The sequence below is a fragment of the Electrona antarctica genome (genome assembly GCF_951216825.1).
Source record: "Electrona antarctica genome assembly, chromosome: 7".
NCBI lineage: Eukaryota > Metazoa > Chordata > Actinopteri > Myctophiformes > Myctophidae > Electrona > Electrona antarctica.
This window is the reverse complement of record NC_136812.1, coordinates 21473540-21481039: the sequence shown is the minus strand read 5'-3', so window position 1 is coordinate 21481039 and position 7500 is coordinate 21473540. Positions and strand designations below refer to the sequence as shown.

The following is a 7500-nucleotide window of genomic DNA, read 5'->3' as shown; positions in this document are numbered from 1 at the left end:
TGGTAACATCTGATTGACAGGCAGTTTATGACACGACATGAAAAAAATTGCGATATATCTGGTCCACGAATCGATTTCCCCCCCCCCCCCCCCCCCCCCCCGAAATAGGAAACGTTTGTGTCTTATTGATCTCGGACAGGTCATCCAAGAAGAGCTGACAGAATTCCCACGTGTTTGAGCGTATTATTTCTGTTCAGAGGACTAGAGGAGACGCTGGTCTTGTTCTGTACTGGAGTCCAGCCAGTCTGCGCCTCTCTGACCCCTTTACATCTTCTCTTCCCCTCTATCCACCCCTCTATTCATCCATGCATCCATCCCTTCATCCATCTAACCACCCATTCATCTATCCCTCCTTCCATTCAGTCATCCATTCATCTCCCCTACCCTCTGACCCACTTCACTGACAAATGCCTCAGTTTGTGTGTGTGTGTGTGTGTGTGTGTGTGTGTGTGTGTGTGTGTGTGTGTGTGTGTGTGTGTGTGTGTGTGTGTGTGTGAGAGAGAGAGAGAGACGGATGAAAAAGTGCCACGATGCGAGTGAAAAAGGATAAGACTGAGAGAGAACAAGTGAGAGAGTGAGGAAAGAGTAGCTGTATCCTCTTGGATACAACTGAAACGGACTTCCTCTTCAAAATAAGAGCAACATGTAATGATTAGTCAACACTAGTTTTATTTCTAAATTCTAACATTTTGTAGCACCCTAAGATAATGCTTTGAATGGGCCTGCTGCCTGCTGCTCGTTAAGAGGCAGGGCTTGCAAAGTGCGACCAAGTAAAGGTCTGTGTGATCGTTATCATCTGACGGCTGGAAGGCCGGGGCCCTGGAGTCCCGGGCCGGGGAACGGCCCGGGACTCCCCCTGACGGCCCGTCCCTGGTCCTCTCCACAACATCCTGACAGGCCAGAAAAGCGGCCGCTGAGAAGTGTTCATCTGTTGCACGAATGAAGGGTTTAAGAAAACCTTTGTCCCCACAGCAATTAATTAGGTTTTTTAACACCACAACCAGCCGCTAGGCTTATCAACTGGACTACTTGTTTCTAGTCATATATGGGTCTATGTGCAATAACAAAGGAGTATTTATGCCCTGCATCAACTTCTTGTGTTTTTTATGTTTTGTGCTATCTCTATTTATTTTTTCGCTGAACGTTTGCCTATTTTAGCAGAATGTTCACCTATTATGACATGAATAGTGTTCTATAAATAGTTCTATAAAATATAACAAAATATAAATATATTGAATGTTTTGAATGTGGCAAAATATATCCCGATACACAAGCCAAACCGATCGGTCAATAACAAACCAGAGGCAGGTGACTGTGGCTCCATTGAGAAAGGGTGTAATTATTAATACGATATTTATTGTTAGTACAGTTCGAAGTGAGTAGGTTTTGTCATTGTTATTTTGCAAGAGCAATGACTTAATAACATGTTGTGCTTTGCAGCTTTGTGATGTCTAGTTCTGATAAGATAAGTTATGATAGACTTTATTGTCCCAAAGGCAATTTGGACACTTAACTACACCCTAGAGGCTGTTTTTTTTTTTTTTTCACTTCAGGTGAAAAACTACAGGGATGTAAAAACATATGGCAGGCTGCATATTTTACATGTGCCATGTCATGTTTGTCTATCAGTATCATGCTTGCACATTGACATGCCCTTGGCTCTGGACACACCTATGAAACCTACTTGCCTTACTTGTCTGCCATGTTTTTAATCTGTTGTAGTTTTCACCTGAAGTGAAAAAACAAACTTCAAAATCAGCCTAGCCTAGGGTGTGGGACGGCCCTGTTGCTCAGGGCTGTAGTAGCTGAGCATCACCAGAGGAGGGCATAATTATACAAGGAACCTACAGTATGTAACAAGGACAGCATAAATCAACATCTATCCCTTTGTTGTCTCTCTCTCTCTCTCTCTCTCTCTCTCTCTCTCTCTCTCTCTCTCTCTCTCTCTCTCTATTCAGCTATCTCATGCACAGTAAAATCAAGTAAAATCAATTTTAATTTATTAAGAAACGAGCATTAAAAAAAAGGTCAACATTGAGACATGTTAGGACAGACAAGAAAGGAGAGAGAGTTTAGGGCGGCTGTGGCTCAGGAGGTAGAGCAGGTGGTCCAATGATCCCTGGGTCGGTGGTTGAATCCCGGCTCCTCCTGTCCACATGTCAAAGTGTCCTTGGGCAAGACACTGAACCCTACATTGCCTCCAATGATTTGGTCGGTGTGAGCTTGCCACCATTGGTGTGTGAATGTGGGAAGTGAGGACGCTGGCGTCGACTGTTCGCCGCTTCATCTCCTAATGTATGAATGAATGAACCATTGTAAAGCGCTTTGAGCACTTGGAAAAGCTCTATAAAAATGCAATTCATTATAGAGTTGACCGGCGGCGGCCCGGGGCAAAAAGAGTCCGACATAATGAGAGATGGACAGAGAAAAAGTTGTTGAGAATCGGGGTAGTTTGAGAAAGGCAGCCAGAGGCAGAGATATCAAAAGGGGAGGAGGGGGGTGCAGAGACAGACAGACAGACACAGACATACTGTAAGAGAGGGAGACAGAGAGAAGGCAGAGAGACTTGTACAGTACAGTCAGTGCACTTTAACCAAATCCCATTAGACTACAGCCTTGTGGTTGGAGAGGTGGTACCTGAGCTGCATGCCTCAGCTGTCTGCCTCTGGGTATGTGTGCGTGTGTGTGTGTTTGCGTGCGTGCGTGCATGCGTGTGCGTGTGTGACACAGCTATGGAAATGTCTCCACAGGAATGCAGTTTACAGTACATATCGTCACTGTACAGCAGGAAAACCTCTTATCTCCATATTTTAACTTTTTGTGTTTTCCCCCTAAATTAATGTCCCACCTCGTCATACTGAAGTGTCCCGCAAAAGCAGTAACAATAGCCCATCCGCGAGCCCAAAACGCATCATGTTATTTTTTTATTTGAATCCTAAATAGTACGCATCGTGATATTTTTTAAAATTTGGATCCTGAACAGTAACAGTTGTTTACATACAGTATGAGGTTTCCACCCGAAATCAACCATGTACTGCTGAGACCGCCACACACCTTTATATCACCACAGAGATCACTATCTCTGCTAATTTGCTTTTAAACGTGTCTGTGTGTGTGTGTGTGTGTTTGTGTGTGTGTGTGTGTGTGTGTGTGTGTGTGTGTGTGTGTGTGTGTGTGTGTGTGTGTGTGTGTGTGATGCTGACATTGCTGAGGTTTTTAATTGTTGCCTGCAGGGCTGAGGCAAAAAAGAATGGATCTGTGTGTGGGTGTGTTTTATCGTAAGTGAGGCTGTGATAACCCGATGGCAACAGCGAAGCAGCGTCACCATTATGTGCCAGACTGCCAGTGACTTACATCTGTCATTCTCCAGATCTCCTTTTTAGTGTCATTCACAGTCAGAAAGGCAAACCAGGCAGCATGGCGGTCTGCAGGGCTAACCACAGATTATTGAAGACAATCTGAGTAGATTTGGCAGTCGTTATCGTAAACTGTGTTGAATTATGAGATGTTGCTGTGCCACGTTAATTTATTATCAAGTAAATTAAATGTAGTGGAAACCACCTTTTTTCTTGTATAGACCTAAATTAAAGTGTCATCTTCATACTATGACCTCAAGTATTTGAGGGAACACTAATCCAATCTGTTGACCTCGTGTTGTAATTGTTGGCATCTTTCTAGCCTACTTAAGAATGACAGTGTTGATTTACACAGGCTATTTTGCTCTTTCGTCATACCAAGTATATGACATGAGAGCAAAATGATTGCCGTGTGAATATGGTCAACGGGAGCATAATGTTTTTGCCTCTGCAAAAGGACCACTAATCTCTGAAAGCTTTATGGAGAATAGATGCACAAAAGGAAATTGTGCTGTACATTTTTATTAAAGTGTCAGATTTTTTTTATGATCGTTGAGAGGATAATATAATATTGGAGAGAAGATGATGCAAAACATTATCCAAAGAATATATTTTTAGTTAAGGCTCACAATATCAATAGAGATGTACTTTTAGTCCACTACATTTATTTGAAAACATTAGTTACTAATTTCTTTGTAGATTTGTATTATTATTATTAGAAAACATACATTACCCACTTCTGCCCTATATATATTTCGACCATTTGAAAAGTACTTTCTACTTTTCATACTTTAAGTAGATTTTGATACCAATACTTTAGTAGCCTACTTTTACTCAAGTCATTTTGATTACCGTACTTTTACTTGTAATGGATTAGTTCTTCATTGCAGTATTGATACTTGCCTTTTTATCAGTGGGCTTATTAGGCTTATATGCACATATAAATTTAGCAAGAAGATCATCTGCTGCATGACATCCATTCACTCATTTGATTACAAACAAAGCCTTAATATACCGTAAGACAAGATGCAACGCGCATTGAAAAAACTCATATATTAAATGACCACAAGGTCTATTTTTACTACCATTCCTATTATAAACGCCACTGTTCGGTGTTGACGTGTATGGACGAATCCAGGCTGAAAGATAGGAGCCTCATTCGCGGTACATTCCTGGTCCTAATTAAGATAAAGCATGTCGTGATCTATGAGTAGAATATTTGTTCTGTGGTGTCAGAGGAATGGCTGTGACAGATGTGTTTGAAGGGTGGCGTTGACAGCGCGCCCGAAAATCTTCGAGTCAGAAGAATTAGGCTGGGGATTTTCTCCCTGCGTCTCGATCGTTCTGTGGTTTATAAATGAGGTTTGTTTCTTTCATCCTCCTTTCTCACAGCTTTTATTTATTCTTGCTTTTATTTATTCTTCCTCTGTTCTGTTTTCTCTCCCCTGTCCCCTCCTTCTCTTCTACTCTTGTCCTTGTTTCCCTTTGTTACCTCTCCTCCCCTCTTTTCTTCTCATTCTTCTCTTCTCTTCTCTTCTTCTCTTCTCTTCTCTTCTCTTCTCTTCTCTTCTTCTCTTCTTCTCTTCTCTTCTCTTCTCTTCTCTTCTCTTCTCTTCTCTTCTCTTCTCTTCTCTTCTCTTCTCTTCTCTTCTCTTCTCTTCTCTTCTCTTCTCTTCTCTTCTCTTCTCTTCTCTTCTCTTCTCTTCCGCTCCTCTCCTCCCCGTGTCATTTTATTAGATCAGTGGAGGATTCTGCAGCACCTTTAATTACATTTGTGTGTGTGTTGACATGTACACCACTATCCCGCCGTTACTGGTAACGGTCACATCTTGTCATTGAGCAGTGAGCACATGTCCGCATCATGTCCTGTTTACATTAACCAGATAAGCTCTTGTGCCAATCGTAAGTATTGTATAGGCTATATGTATACATGATCCTCTCAGACACACCTTTGACCTCAAGCTGTCTACACCAGTGGTTCTCAAAGTGGGGTCGGAGGACCCCCAGGGGTTCTTGAGGGGGTTCCAGGGGGGCCCCCATCAAAATGTGTTGATCACAATTATTAGAACACCTTTATCCATATTTTATGCGTGCGTGCGTGCGTGCGTGCGCGCGAGTACGCGTGCGTGTGTGACGCGACTTGGCATGTTGTAGCACCACCATGACGCTGATTGAGGCAAAGGTTTTTCCTTGGCCTCTAGGGAGTGTGCACACAAAGTTTTACACAGATCCGTGCAGTTAGAGGTAAAAACACTAATTGGCTAGTTATAGCGCCACCATGAGGCTGAGTTGAAAATGTTCCAGTGGCATCAACACACCCCTTAAGTCTTCTTCCTGCCTCGCCTGGCGTCAGTGTGCAACGTAGGCCGCTGAACAAGAAAAGGAGTTTTGCGCCCTCTGCTGTTTAGTGTTTGTATCGTGACACTTTATTTTTTATTAAATCGATTTAAATTGCTACCGGTTTATATCGGTATATCATTGCATGCCTAGTCGCGATGCAACAAGTTGCTATTTTCGATAGAGACTAGGGTTCATGTGTATACACAAATACAGGTTGCAGTGCTCCAACTAAAGGGAGGCCAGAAGAGAGCTCAGTGAGGGTCCAACTGATGTCGTGGTGCGTCATACATCCGACACATATTCACAATATGCCATGTTCAGAATCGATACAATATAATATGGAAAGCCAAACCAATATACACATATCTCCAAAAATACTTTTCACTATAAATATACTATCTAATTTACTATTTGACATCAGAGGGGTCTTTTTCAACCTATTTTCTTTTCTTTTTTTCTCAAACCCACCCACCGTCCCTTATGCTTGACCCCTTTGCCATAGACTGTTTGTATTTCAGGGTGTTGGCTGAGTGTGTGGGTGATTATATCACAGCTAGACCAACTGGTTTGGCGTGATTGATGATTCCAGAATGCTTCTCCCTCATCTGTATGAACCGTTTTGTTGTTTTTTGTTGTTTTTTGTTGTTTTTCTTCTCATGTTTTCTTCTCTAATGTGATTTCCGTGATCCGTAAATTAATGGATCGACGATTTGCACGTTCCTGACGACAAGATTCACTCATGTCACCGTTGTTTGGGTCAAATGGGACTTGAATGATTCCCTGTTTGAGTGAGAGCCAACGGTTCGTTGGGCTGCATGAACCCATTAAAGGGCCACTTCACCCCTTTTGCAACCAGATCTTATTTGAATGATGTCTGGGAGACAAGAAACACTTTCCTGGGGATTTAATGTGGGTAATACTGTATGTGATTTTAGATATTTTAGTATTTCCAAGTGTCCATGATGTCATGGACACTGGGCTCACTTCCTTCCTGGACTACAATTCCCATAATGCTTTGCTGCACTGCTCCTCCTTGTGGATATGGGGAGGGCTGTCTTACTGAGCCAACATGACATCATGGACACTTGGAAATACTAAAATGTCTAACATATTACGTACATAAAAACCCCAGGAAAGTGTGTCCTGTCTCCCAAACATCATTCAAATAAGATCTGATTGCAAAAGGGGTGAAGTGGCCCTTTAAGACCTGAGGCCGGATCTACAAATGCCTTCTACTCCAGTAGTTCTTCTCGCACATGGCACGTGAAGTGAGCGCTGTGAGTGTGAGCTTGTCCAGCTGCTATTTTTGAATAGCCTACGCCATGTGGGGGGCTGCACAGCGCGCTTTGGAAAGTGAGTTCTCAAAATGCATTTTGTGCTCAAACATTACAAATCAAGATTGATGAATATATAATACATTTGTGCACAGTAATGAGCAGGATAATATATGGCTATACTAGACATACAGGTACTGTATATGCTACCTTAGAATAGATGTAGACCTATTTGACAGTGTACCTGTATAAACAAAATTGCCTTGACATTAACGAGCGTCAGCGAGAACCAGTGTGTATGTGTGTGTGTGTGTGTGTGTGTGTGTGTGTGTGTGTGTGTGTGTGTGTGTGTGTGTGTGTGTGTGTGTGTGTGTGTGTGTGTGTGTGTGTGTGTGTGTGTGTGTGTGCGTCTGTACGTCTGTAATCCACGTAACTCGAGAACCGTTCGCCCCACCGACACACGCGTTCCACCCCACCACAGGGGGTGCAGTGTCCGGTGTCGAGTCGGTCGGACCCACGGTTGTCCAGAA

General features: G+C 42.8%; 1 protein-coding gene across 1 annotated transcript in view; it reads left to right on the top strand.

Annotated features, from left to right (window-relative positions):
• Positions 1 to 7500, top strand: part of LOC306926161 (glypican-5-like) — a gene marked incomplete at its 3' end in the record, with an annotated part of 62590 nt that overhangs the window by 23304 nt on the left and 31786 nt on the right. The gene's annotated exons all lie outside the window — the stretch shown is intronic.